This window comes from Panthera pardus, unplaced genomic scaffold (genome assembly GCF_024362965.1).
Source record: "Panthera pardus isolate Hobbes unplaced genomic scaffold, ASM2436296v1 HiC_scaffold_16, whole genome shotgun sequence".
Taxonomy (NCBI): Eukaryota; Metazoa; Chordata; class Mammalia; order Carnivora; family Felidae; genus Panthera; species Panthera pardus.
The window spans coordinates 44,574,146-44,593,322 of NW_026526721.1; the positions used below are offsets into that span (position 1 = coordinate 44,574,146).

The window sequence follows — 19,177 nt, forward strand, 5'->3', positions numbered from 1 at the left end:
CGGGGGTCAGTTTAGCTTAGACAAGAGGAGAGTTTAAAAATGATGGTGACTGCCATTCTATTTGATATTGTTTGCATGACTGAGATGTTAACTGATCACCCCAACTTCACCTGCACAATTTTATCAAAATCTGTTACACTCCAGAAAAATGATAATAGAAAATAGGAGTAAAAATTCTCTGAGAAAATAAGAACAGTTAGATAATCAACCACCCTTCAAAATAAATTCCTGGAGATACAAGATTTAGCTATTCAGCGAAATGGGGTTTGGTTCTGCAGAAACTTTGCCCTATTCTTGTAGGTGGTTAAGAAAAGCAGCTGGGTCAGGAATTTTATTCTCATCTAGTCCTAAAACGAGTCTCTAATCCCTTCAGAGGAGGCAGCATGGATCCATCTAACATGACAGCATTCCCACAGAAAATTTATAGAGGGCAAAGAATTTAAAAAAGAAAAGAAACAAAGCTTCCTCTGTGTTTGCTATGTGTGCTATTTCTCTCATCAGGAAATACAGGTCAAATGTGTAAGAAATGGATTTTAGAGAAGTAAAAGGGAAAGTGGTAACTTTAACAGTATGTAATCTTGTTTCAGATGCTTTAAACACACTAGCTTCACTTTCATTTTTATGAATGAACAGAATAGCTTGGCCACCTGTACTTTGCTCATGGAAATGAGCCCTGAAGTCAGGGATTTGGCTATAGTTTCCAGCTGAAGTGAAAATGGGGGAATGTTTTAGCAAAAATGAAGGAATGGGGTGGGGCTCTGTTTGCCTTCATCCCCTTTTTCCTGGGTGATAAACACTATATCATTTCCCAGCACCTCTATAGCTCCATCATTCTGAGCTTTCAAACACATTTTGTGGTAGCAGCCACCAATCCTATTCTCTCTTTGCTGCCTGATATCCAGCCAAGAGCTGACTTTACATTCTCTCTGATTTTTTGCAAACAGGATTAATTTGGTCACATGCTATCACTGACAAATTAATCTCTAGGAAGGGTATATTTTGAATGGCAACATTTCCAGGTTTGGAGAAATTGTAGAAAAGAACAATGATTCGTACAAACTGGTTGGGATTACCAGGGTCAGGAAATAGATCCTGCATCATCTCATAAGGAAAGCTTCAGACTCAGATTATATTTTTGGCTGTATTTTGGAGGTTGCAAGCTATCCCAGTCCACCTTTATAATGGTTGTAAAATAGGGCACACTGCAGCATGCGGACCACTCTTAGGCGTATAAGTGTCATTTGTTTATCAGGAATACTGTTGCTTAGAGTAACAAATGTTCCTTTAAAAAAAACACATTTGATGAAGAGGTGGCATCATTGCTTTCACTTTTGGAAATTTTATGAAAGGGAAAAAATGAGCCCACGTGGTACAATAAGAAAGGAATACAATTAAATACAGTCATTTCCTTTTACTCCAGGCAGTTTTATTTCTGTCAGTTATCTGTGCTCTCAAGCACCTTGGGATGCTCCCTTTCCAATAAAAGCCTACTAGAAATAGCTGGCTTAGGAGGAGTCTGTGTTCCTCAGAAGTACTCAAAGGAAGAGAGGTGTGGTTATTTGCTTGCTGTCCTGTTCTTGGACACTACTTTAGTATTTTGGCAATTAATGTGTATTTCTTCTTAAACTAAGTATATGGCAATCCATAGAAGGATGAGAGCTATCTTCCAATCTCATGGGGAAACAGAGAGAGCATCTGCTTCCTCTCCCCTTCTTCCTTCCAGCATTCTGACTTGATGATTGATATCTTGTATTAAATGCTTATGACTGTCATATGTAGGGAATGGAATATATTTGAAATAAATATATGTTTAGCTTGAGTTACTGTATTTTGTTCAAAAGCTTAAAATAGCTCTTATAACCTGTTAGCAATTATTTCCACTCTGACTTACTATCTGTCCACACACACACACAGCCTAAAACACTATACTACTTGCTCTATAAACTTTTTTTCACTGGTGCGCAATGGTTCACATAATTCCAAGTATCCCATTTTAGTGCTATAATGAAAAGAACTATAAATTTAAAGTGTGTGTACATTTTTATCTTTTTGACTGTATTTCAAGTCATATTACATTAAGTATTTGAAATATAACCTGTGTGAGCCTGTAGTTATTAGGAAAATCAGTTCTAATTTAAGTTCAAAATAAATGGATAGCATCTTTGTGCTAAATGAGGATATTTTTCTGAAAAACTCAAACATGTTTTACTTTCAGTAGTCTCTCCCATTAATGCACGTATAAAAATGTATCTCCAGTTGATGGAGGATTTGGCATACTAGGAAAAATAAAGAAAAAGACCAAATGCTTCTCAACTATGTATATTAATTTAATTCTACCACTTTATCGTTTTTATTCCACCTCTCTAAGGTAAGTAAGCAGCATAAATTACTGCCCTTATTTTACTAATGGAATTTATATGGACATTAAGTTACTTGGCAAAGCTGATAGACCAAATTAGTAACCGCAAAGGAAAAAAGAAAGCCGATCTTAAGCCTGTGAGATCAGTGTACTTTCTAAGTGAGAAGGAGAATTTCAAGCAATGTCTGGAGTATTAAAAATGCAAAGATATTAAATTTAAATATTGTTTCTCAATATTAATGTCTTGAAAGCACTTAAAAACACTGAGCCTATATCTCTTATAAAATAATTAAAATCTGTTTTAAAAGAATAGAAAATTATTTGCAAAGAGTCTTTATAAAGAATCTCTAGATAGCATGCCTGGCTGGCTCAGTCATTGGAGCCTGTCTCTTAATCTCAGAGTTGTGAGTTCAAGCCCTACATTGGATGTGGAGCCTACAAAAAAAAAAATCCTTGGAATATACAATTTTTTGTTATTAGCAATTAATAGTATGGCTTCAAATGATACTGTTATTTTTACTCTCATTTTCTGTATATATTGTTTTTTCTTGCTTTTTCTTTATTATTACTCTTTCTGTGGCTCTTGTTTACTAATTTGTCTTGATATGTTTTAGCCATTTGTGTAACTAGCCTTGATTAACAAACAATAATAAAGACTAAGACTTTAGTACCTAATGAGAGGCTGTATAGTTTGAATCTCCAGTTCCTGATGTTCCTCTGCATGGGCTACTTTTCATTTTCCTTCAAATCAGATCTAGCATAGCAACTACCAAGTCTTAGTGTCTATAAGAATTGCTGCAGAGCTTGCTGCCACTATTAAGTGGCACATTTCTGGGCCCACTACCAATGAATTGGATTTAATGTTTGAGATAGTGTTTAGGACTATTCATTTTTAATAAGCACTCTCCAAAATTTAGATGCAGATGGCTTGAGACACTCCAACTTACAGATCCCCATCTGTATCCATTCTAGTTCTTTGTTTGCAAGCTGTAGGAATTAAAATAAGCAGAAAAGGAGCTTTAAAAATGTTGAATAATCCACAGAAGCAAAGAGAATCCTAGAGAATCAACTTTAGAAAAAGATGGAAACCAAGGCAGCACCTGGGATCTAGGCATCAGGAATTAATTATTAGCCTCATTGGGCTGAATTGATTTCAGCCCTTTTTCTTCCTATAATTTTATCATTCAGCTAAAAATCTTATTCCTGCAAAAGTGAGTCTGATTGGCTAGATTGTGTCATGAACACCAGCATCATTGAAAGAGTAGAACTCCTTGATTGACCACCTTACCATGACTGGACACTATATGGCACAAGTAATTTTTTAAAAATGCTGTCAGTAAAACAAGTGGAATGGGTAATGGGTGGCCCAAACCCAGCACATGTCCAATGATTGATCATGTAATATTATTATCCAAATAACTTTTTAAAAGAATTTTAGCCCTTACACTAAAAGCTTAATTATGAAGTGAATATAAGTTTATATAATTAGAGTCTGTAGAGTTTCCTGGTTAAGTAGCATCAATTTTGCTACTATCCTCAGTAGAGTATTATTGATTTAGGGGGCATATTTTAATAGAACCATTAAGCCAGTCTCCCAAAATGGATAGTATATATTTGCTTTTACTCAAGTATACTTTAAAATGTCCCTTGAGGGGCGCCTGGGTGGCTCAGTCGGTTAAGCGTCTGACTTCGGCCCAGGTCATGATCTCACGATTCGTGGGTTCAGGCCCCGCATCGGGCTCTGTGCTGACAGCTTGGAGCCTGGAGCCTGCTTCAGATTCTGTGTCTCCCTCTCTCTGCCCCTCCCCCACTCATGCTCTGTCTCCCTCTGTCTCAAAATTAAACATTAAAAAAAATGTCCCTTGATAAAATTCTTATTTTACAGTATAGGAAACATAGGTGACCTGAACTAAACTTTGCTTTACAAGAAATTTGATCTTTTAATGAATGACTTAGTGCTATTATGTTCAGACTTTCAGTGTATTAATATAGTGTACAATATTTTTGGTCATTACCATTTGCTTGATTAACATGAGAAAATTTGTAACACAAAGTATTGTGCCCAATATTGATCCAACTTCTATATACAACTATTGTACTTTTTTTTTAAAAGTTTATATATCTTGAGAGAGAGAGCGAGTGAGCAAGCCTGTGGTTATACGAGAGTGGGAGAGGGGGAGAGACAGAGGGAGAGAGAGAATCCCAAGTAGGCTCCACAATGTTAGCATAGAGCTTGATGTGGGACTCAGTCTCATGAACTGTGAGATCATGACCTGAGCCGAGATCAAGAGTTGAATGTTTAACTGGCTGAGCCACCCAGGCACTCCTACAACTATTGCACTTTTGAAAATAAACATATTCCTAAACTATAGAACAAAATTGATATGCATCTAAACCTTATGTTTTTAAAATATCCAATTACTGACATTTAAGGGGCTTGGATTTTCATTTTAAAATAATTACTTTTCTGTAGCCCATTTCCCCAGAAATAGCTGCTTAAATGCAGTGGTATAAACTTTGAGTTTTTGAGTGTTCACTCCTTGCTGGGAACTGTACTAAGTACTTTAATGTATTTAATTGTATAATCCTCACAACAATCCATAAAGTAACCAGTATCATTATCATCCCCATTTTATAGGTGAGGAAATTAGGACACAAACTAAGTAGGTAACTTGGCATAGTGTTGAAGTGTATTAGTTACAGAGTGTTAAGGGTTCATTTGTGTCTCCCCCCCCCCCACTCCCATCCCCCGCACCAAAATCAGTTGTTTTTAACCCCTATTGCCTCAGTATATTGTATATTACCTTCTTTGGGAAATAAGATTGTTGCAGACATAATCAGTTAAAATGAGGTTATACTGGTGTAGGGTGGGTGGGCCCTTAATCCAATATAATTTGTGTCCTAATAAAAAGAGGAAATTTGGACATAGACATGTATGTAGGGAGAAGCTACGTAAAGACGAAGGCAGATATTAGAGTTATGCATCTGCAAGGCAAGCAACACCACAGATTGCCAGCAAATTGCCATAAACTGGGAAAGGACCATGAAATAGATACTCTCTGACAGCTCTCTGAAAGAGCTAACATCTGTGTCTCAGACATCTAGCCCCCAGAACTAAGACAATACATTTCTGTTATTCTAGAGTCCCCTTTTGTGATACTTTATTATGACATCCATAGGAAACTAACAGAGTAAAGGATTTGGATTTCTGGAGTTTACATTCTTTTTTTTCCCCCCTAAATGTATCCATCCTAAGTATATAGTCAGTAAGGTTTTTTTTTCCTCTTAAGTTTATTTATTTACTTTTGAAAGAGCACAAGTAAGGGAGGGGCAGAGAGAGAGGAGACCCAGAATCTGAAGCAAGCCCCAGGCTCTGAGCTGTTAGCACAGAGCATGACTCAGGGCTCGAACGCACAGACCAGGAGATCATGACCTAAGCCGAAGTCAGAGGCTTAACCGACTGAGCCACCCAGGCACCCCAAGAAGTTTATGTTCTTAAGCAACACACTATATTGTTGTCTTTCTGAGGTTAAGAGAATGAATAAACACATCATCTCTTGGCATGTGAAAGAGATCTCAACTAGGAAAGCTAATCTAGACTAAGAAGCTGGTAGCATTTTTTTGGAGCTTAAAGTGCCTCTTTGCAAGCACTAAAGAGGAGCCTAAAGTACTACTTTCCTTTAAACTGACAACAAAAAAGAAACAAAAACTGACTAAATATTGTTGGAAAATATCTGAGAATTTAATTATAAATTATAAATTTATATGAATTAAGTCTATTTAAATATATTAAAAAGTATCCCCCTTACTAAATGTCTAGGGAAAGATAGAAAATCTTCAGGAAGATTTCTGTGGTTGCTGTTTGGCTGGTAACTGTTTACATATATCTCAGCTCATATAGAGTACGACTTTTCCATAAACCCAGGCCTGATAACTAGTGAATTTAATAGGAAAAAATGTAGAAGAAAAATATGATTCTTATTCTACAAACCGTAATGGAGAATGTGCATAGCCTTCTGCCCATAGCTTTTTCTAATTAAAACCGACAGCTGTAGAATAAAGGAAAAATCATGCATAACCTAGGTCTCTTCTGTTCAGAAATAAATGCAATGAAAGGTAAAATGAGAAAGAGTTAGAAGTAGGAAGTCCTTAGAAGGTACATTGATACCTCAATTCTGAAATAGTAGAAGCAATAATGAAAATCTCAAGATGTCAGAATGATGTGAATTGTCAAGGATAGAAAAGTAAAAGAAGGCCTAGAAAATTTGGTATTTTTTTTTCTTCCAACTTCAAGAGATTAAAGATGAGTTAAGGGGAGTTTTCTGCATGTATCCAGTAGAGGAAATAGCTTACTATTAAAGTTTGGTCAATATGATGCTTGATTTTCTATCTCCTTATGTTTCTTAAAGTTTTACTTTGTTCAGAGCTGCGTAATCAAATAAGCTTGAGACTGAATTCCAGTCCTATGTTTATTAAGAATGAGTTTCTTAGAAACTGGCTTAATACTTTGGCCTTGCTTTAAACCTCTAAAAAATAACAAAAAGAACACTTAATCAGCTTTGAGAATTTATAGATGCACCTGACCACACAATCACAATAATAGCTATTATTAATTGAGTTATTAGTATGTTTTAAGGACTTAGGTGCACCATTTCATTACATCCTCTCATCTGAATTAGGAAGTAGGTCATGTTGTTTATTCACACTCAACATCTGAAAAAACAAAGTCAGACTTTGGGGAATTTACTGAAGGTCACAATCTAGTAAATTATCTAAAGATTTTGGAACCAAACCTAGATCACTACCTTTGAAATAGCACACATAGTGTTTATTAATTATATTGCTAGTGGCCTTATATCAAGAATACAAATATGAGTAAACTTAGTTCTTTGAGAATTTACTAATGGGAAGAGAGAGTTAAATGGGTGGAGACAACTTGCTATAGATGTTGTGATGGAAATATGAGCAGGTTACCAGTAGCTTCAAAGGAAAAGATGGTCACATCTACTTTCAGGCACTAAAAAGGACTTTATATAGGCAGTGAAGCTTGAGCCGAGTGTTGAAATATTAGTTGCTATTCATTAAATGATTGGTGACTACAAATCATTCCAGACAATGGAAGTAATAAGTACAAGGTCATGGAGAACACATATGATAGCATTTTGTGGGGGACCAGTAAATAGTTAGGAATGGGTAAAGACTATGAAGAGGAGTGAGGTAGGAGATGAAGGAAGAAAAATAGGAGTCAGGACAGGAAGAGCCTTGAATGCTGTGCTATTAGTGGTTTGTTCTTAATCATGAGAACCCAGAGGTTCTTAACGCTGGCTATATATCAAAATCACACTGGGAAATTTTGAATAAGTGCCCCAAATTTAATGAATTTTGAACATCTTTCTTCCTGCTCTTGTTAACACTCATTAAGCATATAGTAGGATCTTAATAAATATTGGTTGATTGATCTTAGTAGTTAGCTTTTATTAGCTATTACAACCCTTCAGAAATATTTTTAATTATGTTACTGAGTTACATGAAAGGAATTTTTTTCATTATTAAAAAGTTTCATTTTTACAGGGGTGTTCAAGAATTAAAAAAAAAAAAAAGAGAAGTGTCTGGGTGGCTTAGTTGGTTAAGCATCCAGCCTTGGCTCAGGTCATGATCTCATGGTTCATGGGTTTGAGCCCCATATCGGGCTCTGTGCTGACAACTCAGAGTCTGGAGCCTGCTTCAGATTCTGTGTCTCCCTCTTTCTGTTTCCTTTTTCCACTCACACGCTATCTTTCTCTCTCTCAAAAATGAATAAATGTTAAAAAAATAAAGAAAAAGAATTAAAAAAAGATATTAAGTTAATTATGACCAATAGCCATCAGTGTGATATGTTGATATATTTATTGGTGATTTACTAATAAATAGCCAAAGGGTACATTTTGTGAGCAGCACATTCATGTATTCTTACCCTAGTTATACCACGTTAGCATGATATGAGGCACACTGAACTTTTCCATGATACTGAAGCTGACAATCTAGTTATTTCTCTATTTCAACTTCTAATATAGAATGAATATTTTACCTATGGGTGTTTTGTTTTGTTTTCTTTTTGTTACACACAGATTTAGTTTATCATTAGTGCTTCAAAGACAGAAATGAATTAAACTAATCTAAAAAAACTTATCTAGGAATAAAAAGAAAAGCTATTCAGTTTCACATATAATGAGATTGTAATAAGTCACTGAGTCCTAACAATAAGTGAAAAGCTTAACAGACTGAAAAACCAACTCCTCTTGGACCTGTGGGAGAGGGGTGGATACTGGGCAAGTTGTTGCCCCCAAGATTGGAAAGAGAGGCAAATATAGGGAAGTCACTTTCTCAGAGCGGAGACTCACAAATGGAAACAACCACAGGAACTATTGCTGGTACATCATGTCTGGCTTTCAAGAAAAAAAAAATTACAAAGTATATCAAAAGGCAAAAAACACAATTTGAAGAGACATAGCAAACATCAGAAGCAGACATGGTTGGAATGATCAAATCAGGATTTTTTTTTCTTTTAAGTTTTTACTTAAATTTCAATTAGTTCACATATAGTGTAATATTAGTTTCTTGAGTAGAATTTAGTAATTCATCACTTAACATACAACACCCAGTACTCATTGTAAGTGCCCTCCTTGATACCCATCACCCATGTAACCCATCCTCTTGCCCTCCTCCCTTCCAGCAACCCTCAGTTTGTTCTCTGTAGTTGAATCTATTTTATGGTTTGCCTCTCTCTTTTTCCTCCCTATGTTCATCTGTTTTTTTTCTTAACTTCAAATCAGGAATTAAAAAAAAAAAGTTTATTTTGAGAGAGGGAGTACATGTACATGAGTGGAGGAGGGGCAGAGAGAGAGAAAGAGAGAGAGAGAGAGAGTCCCAAGTGGACTCTTATGTGGGGCTTGAACCCATGAACCATGAGATTATGACCTAAGATGAGTCAGTTGCTTAACCGACGGTACCACCCAGGGGCCCCTCAAGTCAGGAATTTAAAACAACTGTGATTAATCTGCTAAAGTCTCTAATGGATTAATTATACACCATGTAAGAGCAGATGGACAATGTAAGTAGAGAGATGGAAATCCCAAGAATGAGACAAAAAGAAATGCTAGAGATTCAAAACAGAACAAAACACCTCAAACAGGAATAAAGAATGCCTTTAATGGGCTTGTTGTTAGACTGGACACAGAAGAACAAATCTCTGAACTAGAGGATATGTCAATAGAATCGTGAAAAAAAACAAAGAAAAACAAAACAAAAACAGCACAGACTATCCAAGTACTATAGAATAACTACCAAAGGTACAACATACACATAATGGGTATGCCAGAAGGAGAAGAAAGAAAGGAATGGATGGAATATTTGAAGTAATAGTGTTTAAGAACCATAGATCCAGGAAGTTCAAAGAATACCATGTAGAATAAATGCCAAAAGAATAATAATAACAATAAACACTGAGGCATATTGTTTTCAAACTACAGAAAATCAAAGAGAAAAAATCTGAAAGAAGCCAGAGGCAAAAAAACCACTCACCTATAAAAGAACAAAGATAAGAGTTGTATCTGTCATCTTCATAGAATAAGCAAGAAGAGAGTAGAATGAAATAGTTAAAGTGTTAAAACACCACTAACCTGTAATCCTGTATCTTATGAGATTATCCTTTAAAAGTGAAAGAAAAAGATATTCTCAGACAAAAGTTGAGAGAATTTCTTGGCAGTAAGCCTGTCTTGCAAGAAGTTTTAAAAGAAGTTCTTTAAAGAGAAGGAAAATATTATACGTCAGAAACTTGGATCTTCATAAAGTAAGGTAGAGTATCAAAGAAGGAATAAATAAAGGTAAAATAAAAACAGAAAACATTTTTTCAAAACAATTATAGCAACAATGTAATATATATACACCTACACAGTTATTTGTATTATATACTGTTAGTATGTAATTGTATATTCATGTATGTGTATATCTAAGTGAAATAAATGACAGCAACAGTACATGGGACAGGGGAGGAAGTAGGATTATTTTGCTGTCATAAGGTACTCTACCTACAAAGAGATATAGTTTAATTTGAAAGTAGATTTACATTAGTTGTAAATGTATATTTCAAACTCAAGGGCAACCACTGAAGAAAAGTAAAAAAAGTATATCTGATATGCTAATAAAGGAGAGAAAGTGGAATGATAAAAAAAGCTTAATTAAAGTCACAAAAGGCAGAAAGAGAGTGAAGACTAAAATAAGAACAAAGTACAAAAACAATAAACAGAAAACAATGAGTAATTTAGATATTAATCTGATTATATTAATAATCATGTTGAACATCAGTGATCTAAATGGACCAACTAAAAGCGCTTGCTGGAATGGATCAAAAATCAAGACACAATTATCTTTCCTCTACAAGAAAACCAGTTTAAATGTAAATAAACAATGCATTAAAAGTAAATAGATGGAGAAAAATATACCATTCTAACACTAACTAAAAAAAATACATTAGTAGCTACACCAATTTTGGACATAACAGACTTTGCAGCAAGGGAAGTTAGGGATAAGGAAGTGCATTACATAATGATAAAGGGACCAGTTCTTCAAGAAACCCTCTCCAAGAAATCCTTAACATGTATGTGCCTAACAACAGAGCATCAAATTTTGTAAGACAAAAATTGATGAAACTGCTGGGAAAAATGAATGAGTACACAACCATAGTTGGAGTCTTCAGTATCCCTCTATCAGAAATGGACAGGTCCAGCAGGCAGAAAATCAGTAAGGACATGGTTGAACTTGAGAAAACCATCAGTCAACTAGATATAATTGACATCAGTAGACTACTACATCCAACAGCAGCAGAATACATATTCTTCTCAGGTTCACATAGAACGTTCACCAAAATAGACCCGATTATGGATCATAAAACATACTTTAACAAATTTAAAAGAAGATAATTCACACAATTTCTGTTTAGGTAACAGGATCAAACTAGAAATTAATAACAGAGAAGTAACTGGAACCAAGTCTGAATCATGAGGGAATAGAAAATCTGAACAGAGTAGTTACTACTAAGGAAATTGAATCAGTAATAAAAAAAACCTCCCAACAAAGAAAAGTCCAGGACCAAATGACTTCACTGGTGAGTTCTACCAAATATTTAAAAAATAATAATACAAATCTTTCTCACACTCTTCTGAAAAATAGAAGAGGAGGAAACAATTCCAAACTCATTTTATGAGGCCAGCATTACCCTGATGCCAAAACCAGACAAGGGCATTACAAGCAAAGAAAATTACAAACCAATATCTCTGGTGAATATAGGTGTGAAAATCCTTAACAAAATATTAACAAAACAAATTCAGCACTGTATTAAAAGGATCATACACCATGATCAAGTGGGATTTATTCCAGGGATATACAGGTGGTTCATCATTTAGAAATCAATGAATGTGATGCACCACATTAACAAAATGAAGGTTAAAAATTATGTGATCATCTCATTAGATGCAGAAAAAGCACTTGACAAAAAGTCAACATCCATCCATGATAAAAACTCTCAGCAAATTGGGTACAGAGGGAACATACTTCAGCATAGTAAACACCATATATTATTAGCCCATAGCCAACATTATACTTAATGGTAAAAAGTTGAAATTATTTCCTATAAGATTGGAAGCAAGACAAGGATGCCCATTCTCACCATTGTATTCAACATAATAGTGGAAATCCTAGTCAGAACAATTAGTCAAGAAAAATAAATAAAAAACAAATGGAAAGGAAGAGTAAAATTATCTTTATTTGCAGATGACATGGTATTATATATAGAAAACTCTTAAGACTCCACCAAAAAGTATTAGAACTAATAAACAAATTCAGTAAAACAGCAGGATTCAAAAATCAATATACAAAAATCAGTTGCATTTTTATACAGTGATAACACACTGTCAGAGAAACTAAGAATTCAATCCCTTTTACAATTGCATCAGAAAGAATAAGATACCTAGGAAAAATTTAATCAAGGAGGTAACAAATCTATACACTGAACACTATAAGACATTGATGAATATAATTTAAGAAGACACAAATGGAATGATATTCTGTGCTTATGGATTGGAAGAATTTATATTCTTAAAATATGTGTGCTACCCGAAATAATCTACAGGTTCAATGTAATCCCTATCAAAATGTCAATGTCATTTTCATAGAAATAGAAAATCACAAAAAACCAAAAGACCCCAAATAGCCAAAGCAATCTTGAGAAAGAAGAACAAATCTGGAAGCATCATCTGTCCTGATTTCAAGCTATATTACAAAGCCTTAGTAATCCAAACAGTATGGTATTGACATAAAATATACACACATCAGTGGCACAGAATCACAAGCCCAGAAATTAACCCACATGTATGTGGTCAATTTACAATGTAGCAGTCAAGAATATACAGTGGGGGAAAGAACAGTCATTTCAATGAATGCTGGGAAAATTTGACAACCACATGCAAGAGAATTTAAGTGGACCCCTATCTTACTCAAGACAGATTTGAGACTTAGTTATAAAACCTATAAGGTAAAGCTCCTAGAAGGAAAGATAGGGGATAACCTCCTTGACATCAATCTTGGCAATGATTGTTTGCGTTTGACACACAAAGAAAAGGCAACCAAAGCAAATAAACAAGTGGGACTACATAAAACAAAAAAACCTTCCGCACAGCAATGGGAGCCATCAAAATGAAAAGACCACCTATGGAATGGGAGAAAATATATGCAAATCATACATTTGATAAAGGGTTAATATCCAAAATGTATAAGGAACTGGCATAGCTCAATAACAAAAACACAATCCAATTAAAAAATGGGCAGAGGAACTGATAAACATTTATCCAAAGAAGTATAAATGGCCAACAAGTATATGAAAAGATGCTCTAAATTACTAATCATCATGGTAATGCAAATCAAAACCACAGTGAACTATCATCTCACACCTGTGATAATGCCTATCATCAAAAAGATGAAATAACACGTGTTCACAAGGATACAGAGAAAGGGATTCCTTGTTCAATGTTTGTGGGTATGAACATAGGTGTATCAATTACAGAAGTAGTATGGAGCTTCCTCAAAAAATTGGAAGTAGGACTACCATATGATCCAGCATTCCCATTTCTGGGAATATGCCCAAAAGAAATGAAAACAGGATATCAAAGAGATATCTGCACTCCTTATCCATTGCAGCATTATTCACAACAGTCAAGATATGAAAACAACTAAGTGTCTGTCAACAGATGAATAGATATGAAGATTTGGTGTATATATACAATGTAATATTATTCAGCCATGAGAAAGAGGTAAATCTAGCCATTTGAGACAACAGGGATGAAACTTGAGGGCATTATGCTAAGTGAAGAAAGCCAGGTAGACAAAGATAAATAATACTGCATGGTATTGCTTATAAATGGCATTATTTTATTTTATTTTTATTTATTTTTTTCATGTTTTTATTTAAATTCTAGTTACATAACATGTAGTGTAAATATTGGTTTCAGGAGTAGAATTTAGTGATTCATCACTTACAACAAACACCCAGTGCTCATCACAGCAAGTGCCTCCTAAATACCCATCAACCATGTAGCCCATCTCCCTCCCAACTCCACCATCAACCCTCAGTTTGTTCTCTGTTGTTAAGAGTCTCCTTTGTTTTGTTTCCCTCTCTCCTCTTTTCCACCCCCTTCCCATATGTTAATCTTTTTTTGTTTTTTAAACTCCACATGAATGAAATAATATGGTATTTTTCTTTCTCTGATTGACTTGTTTCACTTAGCAGAATACATTCTAGCTCCATCCATGTCATTGTAAATGGCAATATATCATTTTTTATGGCTGAGTAATATTCTGTTGTATATATAAATCACATCTTCTTTATCCATTCATCAGTTGATGGACATTTGGGCTCTCTCCATAGTTTGACTATTGATAATGGGTCTATAAACAATGGAGTGCATGTACCCCTTTGAAACTGTATTTTTGTATCCTTTGGGTAAATACCTAATGGTGTTTGCTGGATCATAGGTAGTTCTATTTTTTAGTTATTTGAGAAACCTCCATGCATTTCTCTCAAGTGGCTATAACAGTTTGCATTCCCACTAACAGTGGAAGACCGTTTCCCCTCTGCATCCTTGCCAATATCTGTTGCTTCCTGACTTGTTAATTTTAGCCATTCTGACAAGTGTTAGGTGGTATCTCATTGTGGTTTTATTTGTGCTGCTCTGATGATGAGTGATGTTGAACATCTTTTCATTTGTCTGTTGGCCATCTCTATGTCTTCTTTGGAAAAGTGTCTATTCATGACTTCTGCCCATTTCTTCACTGGATTGCTATACATTAGTAGCTAATACACTAATACATTAGTAGCTATACCAATTTTGGACATAACAGACTTTATTATGATATAGTGCCCTTCTTCATCTCTTATTACAGGCTTTCTTTTAAAATCTAGCATCTCTGTTAGAAGTATGGCTACTCTTGCTTTCTTTTGATGTCCATTAGCATGATAGATGGTTCTTTATCCCCTCACTTTCCATACGCAGGCGTCTTTAGGTATAAAATGAGTAGGCAGCATATAGATGGATCTTGTTTTTCTTAATCTATTCTGATACCCTGTGTCTGTTGATTGGAGCATTTAGTCCATTTGCATTTAGAGTAATTATTGAAAGATACAAATTTAGTGCCGTTTGTTATCTGTAAAGTTGGTGTTTCTGGTGATATTCTCTGTTCCTTTCTAGTCTTTGCTGCTTTTGGTCTGTTTTCTCCACTCAAAGAGTGGAGAGTCTTGCAGGGCTGGTTTATTGGTCATGATCTCCTTTAGTTTCTGTCTGGGAACTCTTTATCTCTCCTTCTATTCTGAAGGACAGCCTTGCTGGATAAAGTTTTCTTGGCTTCTTATTTTTCCCACTCAGCATGTTGAATATATTATGCCACTCCCTTCTGGCCTGCCATGTTACTGTGGAGAGCTGCTGCAAACCTGATCTGTCTTACCTTGTAGGTTAAGGACTTTTCTTTTTCCCTTGCTGCTTTCAGGATTCTTTCCTTATCTCTCTATTTTGCAAATTTAATACAATATGTCGTGGTGTTGGACTGCTTTTGTGGATTTTGATGGGAGTTCTCAGTGCGTCCTGGATTTGAATGTTTGTTTCTTTCCCCAGATTAGGAAAATTTTAGTTATAATTTGCTCAAATAATCCATCTGCCCTTTTTTCCCTCTCTTCTTCTGGGATTCCTATGATACAAATGTTATTACGCTTTATGGAGTTCCTGAGTTCTCTAAGTCTGCATTCATGATCCGAATATAGATCACATACCTTTCTTTCTGTCTTCTTTTCAGATTCATTATTTCCCATTATTTTATCTTATATATTACTTATTTATTCCTCAGGTTCTTCCATCCTTGTGTCATTATGCCAGTTTGGTTTGTATCTCAGTTATAGCATGTTTTACTTTGGCCTGACTAGTTTTTAGGTCTTTTATCTCTGCAGGACTGCCAACTGTCTTCTATGCTTTTCTCAAGCCCAGCTAATATCCTTATGATTGTTATTTTAAATTCTGGTTCAGGGATATTACTTATATCTGTTTTTTTATTAGATCCCTGGCAATGACTTCTTGTTCTTTCTTTTGTGATGGGTTTTTCCATCTTGGCATTTTATCTAGTTCTCTGTCTTTTGTGTGTTAGGAAGACCTGTTCCTGAGAGTAATGGCTTTATTAAGAAGAAGTCATATACTGTCTGGGGCCTGATGCTTCAGGAAATGCTTATAGTATATGTTGTGTCCACTCTGCTGTTGTGTTTTGGCTGCTCTTTCCCTCAGAACAGTCCTCTGCAGAGTTTCTCCTTGTCTGCTATGGGGAGTGTTTGGACCTTGTCCACTGTGTGGTGAGTTTTAACTAGGTGTGTTTTGGTCTGCTTGTTAAAAGAATCTAGATCCTATTTCCCCTAGAGCTGAAGCTTTGTAGCACTCTCTGGTCAGTAGACTTGGCTTTTTTCTGGTTGTCTGAGGGAGGGGCCCAATGCCTCTCTAATTGTCAGGCACACTCTAATTCAGAAGTACCCGCCTATCACAGGGGTTTGGGGCTTGGTGTATGTGGCTCATGCTTCCTTATGGACACTGTGCTGGTCATTGAAGTCTGTGCTCATGGCTGGGGTGAAAAATGGTATCATCCGCTTCTCCTTTCCCATGAGAAGGGAGTTCTCACCTGCTGGGGTTCAGGAAATCCTCACAGAAGAGCACACAATCTCCCCTCATTTGTCCCAGGCTTCTGTCAGATCCTTGCCATCACCTTGTCTGTGTCCAAGTAGTTGCCCATCCAGCAGTGTGGTGCTTCTGTGTTTTACATCAGGCACTCCAGCTGAGTTCAAAACTCCAAATTTTAGGGACCTGGCACAGTATAGATCATGCTGATCTTCTGGTGGAGGGTTTTGCCAACTCTGTGGTTGGTGCCAATTTGTCCCAGAAGGGCAGTCATGCAGACTCGCAGGGGCTTGGATTTTATAGTAAAGAACAGCAAAAAAAAAAACTGGTGTCCTCAGTAGTCTCTATTCCTGTGCTAATGAACGGGGCAGCTCAATGGTGCCTGCGGGCTCTATTGTCCCCTGAGATGCAGGGCTACCTCTCCCAAATGCACTCCAAGAAGGGGAACTGTCTCTCCCAGTGTTACCAGGGGGATCTTCAGAGCACGCTCTCTGCTCCAGGCCTCTGCCCTTCTTCTCCACAAGAACACCTCTATTGCCACCAGGCTCCACCCCGGTGATGCCACAGACTTCTAAACTTCAGACCTTGAGCTCTGCTACTTGTACAAACTTAAGATTATTAGTCTTCCTTGTCTTCCCTGTCAGTGCTTTTTGGGGAAGTGTTTTCTTTGCAATGTCTGGCACCCTGCTTCCTCTCTCTGTCTCTTTCTCTCTCTCTCTCTTCTCTCTTCCCCTTACTCTCCCTTTTTCCCTCTCCCCTCTCTCCCTGGTCAGGGTTCCCTCCTTTCAACAGTACCAGTGATTCTTTTCTCCCTCTAATTACATCTTACATCTCTGTACCTCCTACCTTCCATGTGTGGCTTCTTTTCTCTCTCTGGTTGTGCAGTTTGTTTTCTCAGTCCTCAGATGAATTGCCTGGGTGTTGTGAATGATTTGATACTTATCTAGCTGTATTCAGGGACGAGGCAAGCATAAGGTCCTTCTATTTCTCTGCCATCTTAACTCCATCCATATATGGAACCTTAATAAAAAAAAAAAAAAAAAAAAAAAAAAACCTTTGGCACCTGGTTGCCAAAGGTGGGAAAGTGGGGAAATTGGGAAGAGAGGTTGGTAAAAGTATGTAAACTGTTAGCTATAAGATGAATTAGGTTTGAGGATCTAATGTGTAACATGGTGATTGTAGTGGATAACAGTGAATTTTATAATTGAAATTTGCTAAGAGAGTAGAACTTAGATAATCCCATAAAAATATATGAGGCGATGGATATATTAATTAAGTAGATGGGAGGAATCCTTTCACAATGCATATAGATATCAAATTATCACAATGTGTATCACCTTATGCATTTTTACCTATCTCACAATTTTATTTGTCAATTATACCTCAATAAAGCTGAGGAGAAAAAAAGAAAACAGAGGAAGATGATAAACTGAAAACATAGTAATTGACCAATAGTAAAAATTATGTGTTGACCTTAAATATAGATCTTGCTTTCATTCAAGTATTAATGTTTTCCTCTGTATTCTCAAATATATGGTATGTCTATATGTCATTTCTTATCTATATCATTTCTATGCCATAGAAGTGCTAAGTAGGGAAAAGTTTATATTTTTATTACAGACGTCTTCTGAGTTAAAGTATTTTTATTCAATTAAACATTTTTAATATTAATACAATAAACTATTTACTTTCAAGTGATGCTTTTAAAAAGTGGAGTTTTTTGATACTTTAATCATGGAAATATGGCTGTAACTGATGTTTTGATTTCTTAATGTAATGTTGTGCTTTCTTTTTATTATTATATTTGTATTGATTTATTTGGGCAATTGGGTGTATAAAATAGGAATTTAGAGGTATGTGGAAAGCCAGAAATCACTAGCAAGACTCTGTAATTTTGATCTGAGTGAAATGAGACTGAAAAATATTAACTGATTTGTCCATGGTCATTTAGCAGTTATTGGCAAAACGAATACAAGAACCTCTACAACACACTGAAACTTCCATATACGACATAAGTGATTTTCATTGATTTTCCAAACAAGTGTGATGATGGGATAAACCTTGCCATTTCTAAATGGAGATACACAAATTTGGAGATGAAAGTTATACAAAAAATATAGCTAAGAATTTCACAGTATCAAGGGGAAATAAGTGTCAGTAATTATTTCTCATACTGCTTGTATAAAATTTGTCTCATGTTCTATATGATGGAGATAAATTCAGTAGGAAGAAACTCAAACCATTGAGAGACTATATAGTTAAAAAGTGAACTAACTTTGTGCTATGTAAACTGTGCAACACTTGACACTGTCCTTAAGTGTGCAGCTTTGATCTCTTTTTCCATAAACAGGATAGTCATATATTCCCTCTCTCATTCTTTAAAATTATTAAATCCCTTTTCCCACTTATGGGTCTGGTGCATGAACAACTATCAGGGAAAACCATTTAGGCCATTAATATTTAATTCATATTTTGCTAATTTATTGAAATCATGAGAAAACATATGAGTAGCTTAAGGAAATAACCCTCTTGCTTAACTCCCTTAAGGAAACACCACACAGACTAATTGGCTGGCTGATATTGC

At 35.7% G+C, this 19,177-nt stretch overlaps 1 protein-coding gene across 6 annotated transcripts in view; it reads left to right on the forward strand.

Annotated features, from left to right (window-relative positions):
* EPHA6 (EPH receptor A6) overlaps positions 1–19,177 on the forward strand; it is an 858,920-nt gene that overhangs the window by 13,805 nt on the left and 825,938 nt on the right. The window lies entirely within an intron of this gene.